The sequence below is a fragment of the Bubalus bubalis genome, chromosome 4 (genome assembly GCF_019923935.1).
Source record: "Bubalus bubalis isolate 160015118507 breed Murrah chromosome 4, NDDB_SH_1, whole genome shotgun sequence".
Lineage (NCBI taxonomy): Eukaryota > Metazoa > Chordata > Mammalia > Artiodactyla > Bovidae > Bubalus > Bubalus bubalis.
Window position 1 is genome coordinate 48,012,854 of NC_059160.1, and position 15,394 is coordinate 48,028,247.

The 15,394-nt window shown below is 43.1% G+C and overlaps 1 protein-coding gene and 1 non-coding gene across 8 annotated transcripts in view; one reads left to right on the forward strand and one right to left on the reverse strand.

The window, feature by feature from the left end:
- The window catches only part of LARGE1 (LARGE xylosyl- and glucuronyltransferase 1), a 622,955-nt gene that overhangs the window by 265,386 nt on the left and 342,175 nt on the right, over positions 1 to 15,394 (forward strand). The gene's annotated exons all lie outside the window — the stretch shown is intronic.
- TRNAG-CCC lies at positions 7,459 to 7,531 on the reverse strand. The gene has a single exon. It is a non-coding gene; the product is annotated as a tRNA-Gly (tRNA).

Here is a 15,394-nt window from a genome sequence, read left to right on the forward strand (position 1 = left end):
GCATGGATGTGATGACTCCTAGAAGGTTCCCTGAACCTCTCAGACTAAGATTGGAGGTGCTCCTACATGTTCCCCTAGCACACACTGTCCTTAGTCCTATACGGAATCTCTTCGCACCGTCATTTTGACTTCTCTTTCCTTGCACTGGGTTTTCAGTTCCTTGAGGAGCTGCCCTCATGTTATCATATTGCATATGCTTTATAAAGGTGTAGACTGAATGAATGAATGAATGAGTGAGTGAAAACCTATTGGTTTGGAATAAGCTTGTATATTGCAGGAAATAAAATAGTTCTCAACAGGTTGACATGTACATGGCTCTTTTCATTTGTATGAGGATGTCTTTTGAAATGGCCTGACCTTAAGGACATGCCATATCTATTTCTCTCCATGGCCTCATTTTCTCTCTGGCCACTTTCTACAGACCTCTCTGGGAACAAGCACACCATCCTCCTAAATCATAATACCGACCACAGTGGAAGGCAGTTTGATTCTTTTGCATTTATTCCTGTTGTGAGGCATTGACCCATACATACATCTCTTGGCTCAGAAACTGTAGATATAACCTGTTCCAGATGTGTTTGTTGTTTCCTTGAGAAGGAAATATATTAAGTTGCCTGATGGCTCGGATTCCCAGGCCCCTGTAATATTCTAGAAAATACAGCTGTGCTTGTAGCTACTTAACTGAGAGGTGATGGCGACTTGGGGACTGTGGCACGGCTCCTCTCAGAGGGAGCAGGGCTTGAATTTTACACTAAAGCAGGTGGGCAAGGTCACTCCAGGCCTCGACTAGCAGATGGTGGCCAGTCAGGGGCCTGCTCACTGTCTTGTTTATTTTTCATGTCTGTTCCTGGAACTAATGTAACATCAGGAGCCTTCTGACATGATGAGTACCCTCCACCAGGTTGGAATGACTCACATGGCTTTTCAGAGCTCTATGAACATTGTCTTCAGTTTTGCCTTATCTTTATAAAATGAGGATGGTAATGCTTTCATGAGCACAGAGGGCTGTTTTTACTAGTAAATTAAACAACAGGCTCATCTGAATAGTAATACGGACTTAGTCCTATGTATCTTCACTTAGGAAGAACATTGTGTCCTATTCCCATAAGATTGCCTGTCCAATCTAGGCCTTTTCCATAGGCTGTCTTTTAAAAAAAAAAAAAAAAAACGTTTCCTAATGGCTCTGGAAAGTGACAGAAAAGTTTGTTCCTTGTTCATTGAGGCTTAGTGGTGTTCAGCGACTCACCCAAGGGCAGCACAGCTGGGAAACCCTCTGCTTTCTCCCCTGCGTTGACTCCCTCACTGCAGGCAAAGATTTTGCTCCCTTCTACTGCAACTGTGCAGTCCTTGAAGACTTTAGTTACACAGACTGAGGCTTCAGGACTGAAGGTCTGGCCAGTGTTTCATGTGGGAGGCCATGGAGGGCTGAGGGGTCTGCAGAGATGATTCCATCTACTCACTCCTGATGTTTTTGCAGAGGAATATGTGTTTCTATTCCCCTTTTCATGTCATTAAATAATAGCATCTTTATAACTTTAGAAGGAGTATAAGAAGCAGCATGATATGCAATAGAACAACTTCAGGAAATGTGAAATAGCATGAAGAGAATTCCTTTCACCTTCTGGTCCTGCTCCTAACATTCTCGGAGACGTTAGGCAAATGCCTGTTGTCCCTGGATCTCACTTGACTCATGGAGAAGTTATCGCTTCTCCACCTACATCACTTCACGTGAAGGAACAATGGACTAGCACATCCACAGATGCTCCAAATTGGTCTCCGGGTGTTCCACCAATGGGAAGGAGTATTATTTTTATCAGAAGCACATGGGAAGTGATTTCAACGCTAGCATCCATCGTTGACAGGAAAAGTGGCTTGACTGATGTAATGAGATAAATTACTACTAAGAAATTTTTACCAAGTCTTGATTTCATACCTATTATGGGAATCTAAATGCCTCTTGTGCATTATCTTATGTATTCATCCCAGCAGTGCCACCAGGTAGATACTCAGTGGAAGATTTCTTACTCTACATAAGAACACACCCAGTAACCTAGCATTCCTCCAGGCCCTTCTCAAGCACTGTTCACTGTCTAGGCCATGTGGAGTCTCTTGCTCTTGGCTGTTTTCTAATGCTGTTTGGCACTGCTGATTCCCCCTGCTTGAACTGTGTTCTTAGCTAAAGTCATTTTAATATATCATCAAGACTTTTGGGTGTACCTTTACCATATAATGAAATAATATAATTAATATAACTAAATTATAATTTAATTAATAACAGAATTTAATTATTACATAACAATGACGTAGTACAGGAAGAAGCATGTCAATAAACAACTAAGTTGTATATTTTGGAAAAACCTTGATTGCCATAAAAATTAAATATAAACAAGACAACTAAAAAAAAATGGAGGGAAAGATAAAAATGAGAAAGGAATGTTGTACTCTGATTAGTTCACAAATGTCTTTTTACATTTTCCCTACATCTTAAAGACATTTGGCAATTTCTTTGTGGTTTTAGCACATGAAACAGGAAGGCGATGTTTTAATAGAATTTCCTACCTGAGCATGTTCTTACAGAAGTCTTAGCTTCACATCAAAACATTGTCTAATGAAGGCATATTTATATATTTTATAGATCTTACATTAAAATGTGGTTGGCCTCATATAAGAATTCCTGCAGAATCTTTACTCCCATTTTCCAGATGGGGGAACTGAGGTGCCAAGAGGATCATGGACTTTAGCTCAGGATGGAAAGACCCAGAGTTGATCATTTATATTGTTTCTTCATCCTGTTGTCTATTCCTGTCTTTAGAATGTCATGGGTATCATCTTAGATATCCTACACAATTTAGACAATCCTGGCAGCTTCCTTATTACAGTCATGTCCCAGCAAATGACATTGGTCTTTTGAAGTCCCTGATTTTTCAAGCCATGCTAAGGACAGTGTCCTCGCTATACTCCTGGGAATGAAGACTTTTTTCTGTGTGCCATCTTTTCCCGTGGGAGGAGAGACAAGCTCAGTAACTTCTTTCCTCCTCACAAGCCAAGATAAATGTCATAACAGAGATGAGCCATCAGATACTTGGAATTTGATACTGTTTGCGCTTCCTTCTTGCTTCTTTGGGGCTGAAGCTTCTTAATCGACAGGTGCCAAGATTGAAAAGTGTCAAATACGTGAGGAGGATAAAAATCTTCTTTTTGGAGAAACTAATAACCACTCCATCATCCTGTACAGTAACCCAGGTGTGTGTGCGCCTGCCCACATGTACCAGATTGGGTAATCTCAGGCCTTACAGACACCTATCACAGTAGACTGCCTCCTCACCAGAGCTGAGAGGGAGGTCTCTTATCCGAGCTGGGGATTTTGACAAAGGCGCATTTTGAGATGTGGGGTTTATTTCTGCTGAGTATCTGGCTTGATGAGTAAGGAGAAGCACGTACAAAGCAGGCTGGAGCCCCGCCCGGCCTCAGCCTCCCCAGGGCTGCACAATCAGGAAGTGCTTCTCCCTCCCATTGTGGCTTCAGAGGGAAGTATGCTTTACATATGCAAATGCAAGCCCCCAGTTTCACTTAATAATTATCAGCTGGAGATTCTATTGATGAGCAGCTGAAGCTACTCATCAGGAGAGAAACTGTGAGTTAACCATTTCTAGGTCCCCCTGGAGACTGCTGTTTCCAACCAGCCTCTGAATACTCTGTTGATGGCAGACAAAGTTTCTGATTTCCCCCCATTCTTCCCTTCTCCTGTCTGGTGGGAGTCTGGCAGCTGAGCCTTCCTGACCCCTTTTATCATCGTGTGTGTATCTTTCCTCTGCCCCCACCTCCTCTCTGTTGCATAGACTACGGAAGGCAGAATAGGTCCATCTCTATTTGCAGCCTTGGGATTGCTTACAGCTTCACAAATAATGGTCTCATGTTAACTCCTACAGTAGCTCTCCAGCTTAGGTGACCAAAGGCTGGCATTCTTTCAAAAGGACCCAAGATGGGGAAGGGGATTGGGAAGAATGAACTGGGAGTTTGAGGTTAGTAGATGCAAACTATTACGTATAGAACCGATGGACAGCAAGGTCCTACTCAATAACACAGGGAACTATATTCAATGTCCTGGGATAAACCATAATGGAAAAGAACATTAAAAAGAGGAATTTCCCTGGTGATCCAATGGCTAAGACTCCAGGCTCCCAATGCAGGGGGCCTGGATTTGATCCCTGATCAGGGAACTAGATCCCACATGCTGCAACTAAGATCCAGCGTGGTCAAATAAATGTTTATTTTTTTAAATAAAAGAATGCAAATACATGTATACGTGAGTCACTTTGCTGTACAGTAGAAACTAACACAGCATTGTAAGTCAGCTGTTAGTCACTCAGTCATGTCTGACTCTTTGTGACCTCATGGACTGTAGCCCCCCTGCCTCCTCTTATCTTCCCAGGCAAGAATACTGGAATGGGTAACCATTCCCTTCTCCGTGGGATCTTCCCCACCCAGGGATCAAACCTGGGTCTCCTGCATTGCAGGCAGATTGTTTATTGTCTGAGCCACCAGGGAAGCCCCCAAGGTCAAATGTACTTAAATTTAAAATACAAAATTTGATGGTGAAATAACACAAGAGGACTTCACAGGAGGGCACCCAGGATGCTGAGATCAAGATCAGTCAGTCAGTTCAGCTACTCAGTCATGTCTGACTCTGAGACCCCATGGACTGCAGTACACCAGGCCTCCCTGTACATCACCAACTCCCGAGTTTACCAAAACTCATGTCCATTGAGTCGGTGATGCCATCCAACCATCTCATCCTCTGTCTTCCCCTTCTCCTCCTACTTTCAGTCTTTCCCAGCATCAGGGTCTTTTCCAGTGAGTCAGTTCTTTGCATCAGGTGGCCAAAGTATTGGAGTTTCAGCTTCAGCATCAGTCCTTCCAATGAATATTCAGGACTGATTTCCTTTAGGATGGAATGGTTGTGTCAGGCGAGTGTATTCTCTTGGAGCGACAGACATTAAAGCCCTCAGCGCATCATAGCTCTTGGGTCTTGGACAAACCATGTTATAGCTCTTAGACAAATCAGTGTTACAGCTCTATTTTATTTAGAAGATAGCAGGAGAATCCATCCTCGAAGTGTGAGGGCATGCCAACCCAAAGACACGAAGAGAAGAGAGTGGAGGAGCATGCCACCGGGGGGTGGGGGGAGAGAGAAAGCGCTTTGGCTCCTCCTCTTATGTTTTTTCCTCCCCTGGGCCTGCCCTATGTAAATTGGGCTTAGCCAGGATTGCTGTTTGTTCTTCCTGAGGTCTTCACTCCAGTCCTCGGACCTTCCTTTGACCTTCCTTTGTTCTATTTTCGTGGGCTTTTCCCTTCCTTGTCTTTTAGCCACTGCCATTTTAGACTCCTGTCTTCTATTCTAACTACCTAACAGTTGGATCTCCTTGCAGGCCAAGGGACCCTGAAGAGTCTTCTTCAACACCACAGTTCAAAAGCATCAATTCTTCAACGCTCAGCTTTCTTTATGGTCCAACTCTCACATCCATACATGACTACTGGAAAAACCATAGATTTGACTAGGTGGACCTTTGTCGGCAAAGTAATGTCTCTGCTTTTTAATATGCTGTCTAGGTTGTCATAGCATTTCTTCCAAGGAGCAAGCGTCTTTTAATTTCATGGCTACAGTCACCATCTGCAGTGATTTTGGAGCCTAAGAAAATAAAGTCTGTCACTGTTTCCATTGTTTCCCCATCTATTTGCCATGAAGTGATGGGACCAGATGCCATGATCTTAGTTTTCTGAATGTTTTAAGGCAACCTTTTCACTCTCCTCTTTCACTTTCATCAAGAGGTTCTTTAGTTCTTCACTTTCTGCCATAAGGGTGGTGTCATCTGCATATCTGAGATCAAGATACCAGGGATTTTCCTCTCTGCTTCCCCTTTTTTTTCTTCTGCATGTGCTTGTCCTTCAGGACATCTGATAGTGTAGTTGGGTTGCTCTGTCAGCCTCATGTGTTCTGGCTGTGTTTGAACAGAGTTCAGAGGGCTGTTAGAAATGGTTTTATGAGGATTTTCTTCATATCCATCTTTCTGCAGGAAGTTCTTTACTTTCTTGATCCCTATTGAAACTGTTCTGCTACTTGTCTCTCTTTTAAGTATACGCCATGCAGGGTGTCCCCACTTGTCACATGGGAATGCAACCTTATTTCCTGGAAAGAGCTATTTAGAGGCAGAAGGTGGAATGAAAACAGGGGTTTGGTGGGTGGCAGGGTGGTGTGGTGTCAATTCAACCTCATCCCTCTGCTTGCAGAAAGTCTTGGCAAGTTACTACAGCTCAGCGAGCCCTTGCTTTTTCCTTTTTAAAATGGAAACAAAACCCTCTTCAGAGATTCAGGACCTAAATAAGATAGTGTCTGAGACTCACTTAGCCAACATGCGTGGTCAGTAAGGGTGCTCAGAATTGTCATCCTCATTCGGAACCCAATCACTGTCATTGACCTGTTCTAGTAATTGTTTGTATTACTTGCCTTGGTCATTTAAGATCTTGATTGCAAGCCTATTACGTGCTTGGTTCTATAGACTCTGGAGGTATAATAGTGGCTGAGACAGATCCACAAAAGACCCTTCTACCACTGAACTTGTATTCTAGGGGTAGAGACAAGCCAACAAGAAGGAAACAAAGAAATGTCTACGTGGGGAGAATGCTGTGATATGTAGAGAAGAAGAGCTAGAGATGGAGTGAGAGAGACTGGGGCCGACAGATGGGCAGGGGTGGGGCTTCAGGAGCTGGCGCACAGATTCTTCTCTAAGAATTGGTAATGAAGCAGGCCGCCTAGTTCAGAGTGTGAAAGCCAACAGCGGGTGCAGAAGCCCCAGGGTGAGACAGCGTTTGGTACATTCGGAAACGCCTAGAAGGCCAGTGAGGTGGCTGCAGAGGGAGTGGAGGAACTTTCTAAAGCCAGATAGATAACTGCGGTCAAGGTTTCATGGGACCGTGTAACCCACGGTGAAGTGTTTGGCTTTTGTCTCTGGTTTGATGGGAAGCCATATGAAGGGTGATTTGAGCAGGGTGCTAAGAGGGTCTGAGAACCATTTCTAAGTGTCCTCCAGCTGCTAAGTGGAGAGTGGACTGAAGCAGGGTGGCCGGGTAGGAGGCTGTTGCATGAATCCAGGTGGGAAATGGTGGGGCCTGGGACTTGTGTGGTGGTGGTGGTCAGATTGTGGATTCGGGGTGTACTTTGAAGGCAGAGTCAACATTCCGACACATTGCTCACACAGTGTGTGTGGAAAGTGAGGGAAGAAATTCAGGGATGAGCCCTGGGTTTTTGGCCTGTTGCACTGGGAACAGCAGTAATGCTGTTGACTGAAGTCGGGGGCAGAAGATTTAGGAAGGTCTCTAATCTGTTTTGCTGTTTCGTTTGGCTGCACCGGGTCTTAGTTATGGCACACGAGACCTTTAGTTGTGGCATGTAGGATCTAGTTCCCTGACCAGGGATCCAACCTGGGCCCCCTGCATTGGGAACACAGAGTCTTAACCACTGGACCACCAGGGAAGTCCCAGGAAAGGCTCTCTTTGGATGAGGGGACATCACTGCACTCCTCAGTCGTCGTCATCTTTCCGAAGTTGGGAGCAGGTAAGAATGCCTATCACTTACAGACACGGTGCTGGACATTCAGGAAACTAAAGTGGCGCAATGTCATCCCTGACTTCCCTGGCACAGCATCTGCCTTGAACAGGTGCTGAGGGGATGGGAGTCCCAGTGCCAAGCAGTTTGCACAGACAGCTGCTACAAATATAGTAAGACCCATCACCTTAGATCCATGGTAGGGGGTTCCAGGAAATCTAGTTACTGGGAGAGGAACAGAGCAGCCAGCCCACTCTGGGCAGATTGGATAAGGCTGCCTCGAAGGGACTTTTGAACCAGGTACTGGAGAGGCAATGGTAATTCACCAGGTGACAAGACCTGCATATGAAACAGCACAAACAATGCTCATTCCAGTTGCCAGTGGTGCCAGCCAGCGTCTTAGCACAGGGCTTCCACGTACGTGTAAGGGCTTTGGAGATAACTGGGTAGTGAAGATCCCTGGTTCTTGGAGGTACACTTCAGGCAGAAAATGGAGTCAGAAAGTGCAGGAGATTTCAAGAGCAGTTCCAGAAAGCCCGATGACTAAGGATTTCCTCTTGATAGATCCTCTCCAACTATCCCATCTTGACGTGGCTTCTGAGGTCAGCCTCAGGTGGGCCTCTGGCCTGCCAGGGGATCTTCTATCTGTGGCCAGGAATTACAGTCTGGTCCTGGAGCACCACCACCCAGGTATCCCTTGGGTCCTCTCTAGGTGCTCCCTGCACCCAAGCCCATGCTTCTTTGAACTTGCCAAGGAAACTCCTGGCCTTGCCTCCTAGTGGAGCTGAGTTTTCTTTTTGCCTCTGTGATAAGGTTGGAAGCACCTTCGAGAAAAATCTCCATTACCCCTGGAGTAGGACTTGGGAGAAAATAACAATCTGTCAAAAGTAGAGATGGCAGTTTTTTCTTAATAGGTATTAGCACGATATTTTACCCAAGCATCAATCTTGCTCTTGGTAATGTCTTATCTTTGCCAAGTGCCCATCCTGATAAAATACTATTTCTGTCAAACTGAACTCCTGATAAAAATCTTCTATCTATCCCTGCCCCCAATCTATGCTGATAAAACCTCATGCTTCATTTCTTATTTCCTCCCAAGGGATAGATTGGATTTGTCAGGAAAGGGTGAAAAAAGGATGATAAGGGTTTTTCTTCTTCTTTTTAAAAATTTTGTCTCCATATATTAATAGATGCTCATGGCAATTGAAGTATAACTTTAAGTCAAACTGATAAGGAGGGCATTGGAGACTGTGAAGAAAGGAAAAGGAGAGAGGGAAAAGCAGAGCAGTCATTTATAGGCAAAGGGATGCTCAGGCAGGCTTTTGCTTGCTTTCTCTTGTTTTTAATTTACAATTGAGCCGAGGCTGGTAACATTGATTTAGGTGACGTGGCAGTTTACAGGAAGGGGATGCTGTTGGAAGAATCAACAGCATTCACAAAAATACTCGCTTCCTCTGGTGTTTGAAATGTGTAGAAATAGTCTCTTTTATTATTGAAGTATAATTGCTTTACAGTTTCTGCTCTACAATGAAGTGAATCAGCTGTGTGTTTTATATCTATCCCCTCAGTCTTGAGCCTCCCTCTGCCTCCCTATCCCAACCACCTAGGTCATCAGAGTATACCAAGCTGAACTCCCTGTGCTAGACAGCAGGTTTCCACCAGCTGTTTTACACATGGTTGTGTGTATATGTCAACCCCAACCTCCCAGTTCATCCCGCCCCACCCTTTCCCCATGTCCACATGTCCACTTTCTATGTCTTCATCTCTACTCCTGCCCTGGAAATAGGTTCATCTGCAGCATTTTTATAAATTCCACACACATATATTAATATACAATATTTGTGTTTTTCTTTTTTTTTTCTCTTTCTGACTTCACTCTGCATGACAGATTCTAGGTCCATCCACAACTCTGCAAATGAGCCAGTTTTGTGCCTTTTTATGATTAATATTCCATTGTGTATATGTATCGCATCTTCTTTATCCATTCATCGGTTGATGGACATTTGGGTTGCTTCCTTGTCCTGGCTATTGTAAATAGTGCTGCACTGAACATCGGGGTACAATGTGTCATTATGAATTCTGTTTTTCTCAGGGTATATACCCAGAAGTAGGATTCCTGGGTCCTATGATAGTTCTAATTTTAGTTATTTAAGGAACCTCTGTGTTGTTCTCCATAGTAGCTATATCAATTTACATTCCCACTAACAGTGCAAGAGGGTTCCCTTTTCTCCACACCCTCTCCAGCATTTATTGTTTATAGATTTTTTGATGATGGCCATTTTGACCAGTGTGGGGGTGATACTTCAATTGTAGTAACAGTTTTGATTTGCATTTCTCTAATAATTAGTGTGGAGAAGGCAATGGCACCTCACTCCAGTACTCTTGCCTGGAGAGTCCCATGGATGGAGGAGCCTGGTGGGCCGCAGTCCATGGGGTCGCTAGGAGTCAGACACGACTGAGCGACTTCACTTTCACTTTTCAATTTCATGCATTGGAGAAGGAAATGGCAACCCACTCCAGTGTTCTTGCCTGGAGAATCTCAGGGACAGGGGAGCCTGGTGGCTGCCATCTATGGGGTCACACAGAGTCGGACACGACTGAAGTGACTTAGCATAGCATAGCATAGCAATAATTAGTGATGTTGAGCATCTTCTCATGTGCCTCTTGGTCATCTGTATGTCTTCTTTGGAGAGATGTAGGAATATTCTTTATGGCAACTACTGGTGCTGGTGGTGGGCTCCATAACCATTTCAGACTTTAACCATGCATGTCAAGAGTCCTGCTTGTCTTGGATAGCTTTCTGCTGATCTACTTCCCAACTCCTTTTTTTCGGTATCTCATCAGGTCTAACTATATCATGAACACTGCAGGCCAAGTTGGGTTCTCCTGAGGCAGTGCTTTCTGCATGAGGTTTGCATGAAGAGCAGTGGCTATGTCTCAAAGCCAGTTCAGTGTAGAGCAGATGAGGTGGGTCAGAGGGCCCAGAAAACGTGATGCAGATCAAGCCAGTCCTCACTGACACAAGACCTCCTGAAACACCAGAGGTGGGAGATGGGGTTTTTCCCCTCACTTACATGCAGCCCAGAGAAAGAGCCTTTGCTCAGATTGGCATATGCCTCATTTCAGATGCCGTGGCGGATAAGCACAGTGATCCCTGTCACTGACGTAGAGCTTGGAGAATACTGTCTCAACTTCTAGTCATGTTTTGCACTCAATTTTCCTTTTTCACTCCCAGAACATTCATGAGAATGTGCCAGCCTCCAAACGCAGGAGAATATCCAAGTCTAGCTGTGCTGTTTGTTTGTCCCCTTCTTCCCTAGGTGAGTGGAGCACCGTCCTTCAAGTCTGACACGGTCCAGTGAAAGATGCATGCATGCTAGAAGGCGATCATTCTTTTTAGTCCTTTTTACAAGAGTCCTTGACTCTTTTCCCTAGATCTGAATTCCTCTCGGACACTTCACCTCTAAAATGAGATAACCTAGGAGCCCTGTGGGTAGGGGGGTTTCGCTGGTGGCTCAGTGGTAAAGAATCCACCGGCTAATGCAAGAAACATGGGTTTGATCCCTGGATGGGGAAAAAGCCCTGAAGAAGGAAATGACAACCTGCTCCAGTATTCTTGCCTGGAAAATCCCATGGACAGAAGAGTCTGGCAGGCTACGGTCCATGGAGTGGCAAAAGAGTCGGACACGACTTAGCAACTAAACATCAACAGCAACAAAGAGCCCTGAGGAAGAGAAGGGAGCAGCATGGATGAGTGAGGGCTTTGCAGATTTGTCTTGAGTCCTGACTCAGCTGCTGCCTGCCACTGAAATCTTCTATCCCTCCATAATCCAAACCAGACATTCTTGTCAATGCTCCTCATTAAAATTATTTTTCAATGTTTTCTGATGAATAAAAATGGCCACCAAGAATGACAATGTGAGGCTTACGCCAAGTATGAGTTCACATTTTTAGAAAAGAATAGTTTTCAGTATCCTTAGTGTGATGGATATAAAATTTAAAACCTTGATGAAGAGTTCATCCCATGTAGCTTCCTTGATGTGAACAAGATTTTAGTTACCAAAAAAAAAAAAAAAGTAAGCCTCATTAAGAATGGTTTACTATAAAATATGATCCTCTCCAATGTATATGATTTGCTACTCTTGGAACATATTAGTGGGATTTTATAAGGGCTATGAATATTTCATATAAAATAGCACATTTATTGCTAAGGTTAAAAAAAATAGATCAGTGGAAAAATATGAAGTCATTTATCTTGAGTGTTTCCAAGAAGGAAATTATAAGGAAGAATTCTAGAATATTTCTGAGTCTGATTATTTCATCAAAGGCCATGTTGGTTGGTAACTTGGGGTGGCATGTCCATTTCACACTTTGCAAAGGATAAAATCATTGTCCTCATTTTGCTTCTGGTTTTGAAGTCTCTCCTAATTAAGGGAACTTTTTCCAACTATTGCAAGTATATGAACTATGTCTCAAGGGACCATAGAACAGGAAACAGCCATTGAAGATCACCAGTAAAGCTAGGAGTCTTTGAGGCTACGCAAGAAACACATGATTGAAGTTAATGAACTAAATGGGGGCAGAGAGTGATCAAATGTGAAGGGAATGTGAATTTATTTTGCTGTCACACACTGGTTGACTCTTGAGATTGGAATAAAGACCACATTTTCTGGGATGCACCGTATTGTTAACCTCCAATAGTTGTTTTCTAAACTACCTAAGTGGTCTAAGAACTCAACTCTGCTCCCCATGTCATTCAATTATATAAAAAATAGAGCTCTAAATACATTATAGTTTGTCTTGTTTGGTGACGATTTCAATGCTACCAACAAAGTCTTTCTGTTAATACTTAGATTCTTTGGACATCAAAGAGAAATAAGATTGGCCAGATTTAGAAGCGGAAAGATTCAGTTACCCTTCTATAAGAACAGTGGTTCAAAGACCAACTGTCTCTGACTTTCAGAACTTAGGATGTTTGGGGGGGGAAAAATTTGAAGCCTTGAAATCATTGATCCTGAAGTTTCAAGGGGCAAACCACTGACACTGTTGCTTATTAGGATACCTTTAAGCACTTCTAGCCAAAACCCAGCTAGGGAGACAGCAAATTGGTGCTAAAAATGTCTTCATTTTCTTGACTTAATGAAGCTGTTTAAGACAAGGTTCTGGAAAACAATTTCATGAAGGAAAAATCGATTACAATGAGATGCATCTAGGCCGCTTTTCCTGGCCTGCTGGTTGCAGTTCTTTTCTGCCTTTTTTTTTTTTTTTCTTTATAGTATATATATATATATATATTTTTTTTTTTAATTAGAGGATAATTACTTTACAATATTGTAATGGTTTTTGCCGTACATCAACATGATTTGGCATTTGTTATATGTATGTCCCCTCCCTCTTGAACCCCAATCCCGCATCCGTCCCCATCCCACCCCTCTAGGTTGTCAAAGAGCACTGGCTTTGGGTTCCTTGTATCATACAACAAACTCCCACTGGCTGTCTATTTTACATACAATAATGTATATGTTTCAATGCTGTTCTCTCATATCATCCCACCCTCTCCTTCCCCAATGTGTCCAAAATGTCTGTGTTTCCTTGGCTGCCCTTCAAGTAGAATCATCTGTGCTATCTTTCTAAATTCCATATATATATACATTAATATGATATTTGTCTTGCATTTTTTGACTTACTTCACAATAACAGGCTCTAGGTTCGTCCACCTCATTAAAACTGATTCAAATGTGTTCCTTTTTGTAGCTAAGTAATGTTCTATTGTATATATGTACCACAACTTCCTTATCAATTCATCCAGCGATAAACATCTAGGTTGCTTCCATGTCCTAGCTACTGTAAATAGTGCTGCAGTGAACATTGGGGTATATGTGTCTTTGTCAGTTCTGGTTTCTTGGGGTATATGCCTAGTAACGGAATGACTAGGTCATATAGTAGCTTTGTTCCTAGTTTTTAAGAAATCTCCATACTGCTCTCCATAGGGACTGTATCAATTTACATTCCACTAACAATCTAAGAGTGTTCCCTTTTCTCCATACCCTTTCTAGCATTTATTGTCTGTATACTTTTTGATGATAGCCATTCTGACTGGTGTGAGATGATAACTCATTGTAGTTTTTATTTGCGTTTCTCTAATAATGAGAAATGTTGAGCATCTTTTCGTGTGTTTATTAGCCATCTTCTTTGGAGAATGGCTTCTTTGTCGTCTTTGGAGAAATGTCTGTTTAGGTCTTCTGCCCACTTTTTGATCGGGTTGTTTGTTTTGCTGGTATTGAGCCACATGAGCTTCTTGTATATTTTGGAGATGGGAAAACTGGCCAACTATGTGTAAAAGAATGGAATTAGAACACCTCCTAACACCATACACAAAAATAAACTCAAAATGGATTAAAGACCTAAATATAAGACCAGAAACTATAAAACTCTTAGAGGAAAACATAGGCAGAACACTCTCTGACATACACCACGGCAAGATCCTCTATGACCCACTTCCTAGAATAATGGCAATAAAAACAAAAATAAACAAATGGGACCTAATCAAACTTAAAAGCTTTTGCACACGGAGGAAACTATAAGCAAGGTGAAAACTCAGCCCTCAGAATAGGATAAATTATTAGCAAATGAAACAATTGATAAAGAATTAATTAATCTCCAAAATATACAAGCAGATTCTTTTTAGAAGCGTGTGGGGTGCTCTTTCCTTACTGTTGTGTTTGATCTTTGCCAGATGATCTTCAGGGTCTTTGCTGGAACTCAAGTTTGCTTTGGTTGCTGAACATGACTTCCAGAAAATGACTTTGGAGAATCTTGGGGTAAAACTATACCCTATTTATCCCTTGACAAGTAAGCAGCCTTTTCATGTCATTGCTCCCATTTTTCTTCTCTGGGTGAGTCGGATTCCACAGTTTCAGAACTTGGGAAAATGGCTCCACCCAGACCTGTGTCTTTCTCTGAAACTATCAACTACCAAGAATTAGTGATACCTGGACTTGGGGACATATCAGTAGAATCAACTGTCATGTGGGGCTCCAGTGATTAAAATTTAACAACAGTTTTATCTGCCTGCACTGCGGGAGACTTGGGTTCTATCCCTGGGTTGGGAAGATCCCCTGGAGAAGGAAACAACTACCCACTCCAGCATTCTGGCCCAGAGAATTCCATGGACTGTATATTCCGTGGGGTCACAAAGAGTCGGACACAACTGAGTGACTTTCACTAAAACGTGCAACTTTCAAGGTTGGACTGAGATTTCTAAATTTTTCTAAAATGACTTTGGCCACAATGTCTAATTTATTTTGCAATTTCCAAATGCACTGAAGGAGAGTGTGAAGTTTTTGAGCTTCCCAAGTGACCCTAGTGGTAAAGAACCCACCTGCCTATCTAGGAAGACATAGGAGATGCAGATTCCATCCCTGAGTTGGGAAGTACCCCTGGAGGAGGGCATGGCATCCCACTCCAGTATTCTTGCTTGGAGAATCTCATGGACAGAGGAGCCTGGAGGGCTATAGTCCTTGCGGTTGCAAAGAGTCAGACAACTGAAGTGACTTAGCATGCACGCACGTGAAGTTTTTATGTTGATTGAAAGAAGTGCATTGTGTTTTGTAAAATTACAAAATGCGTCCCTAATGAGCAGAACCTTAGGTGGAAGGTGAAGAGTTGGACAGGTCATTGGAATGAAGTGACCTATTGGTCTTAGAGATGGGTGTCTGGGTGAACCAGGGAAGCTGGAAGTTCTGGCTGCTGCAGTCAGAGGGCCCTGCTTTGGGAAGAGCTCTCATCCAG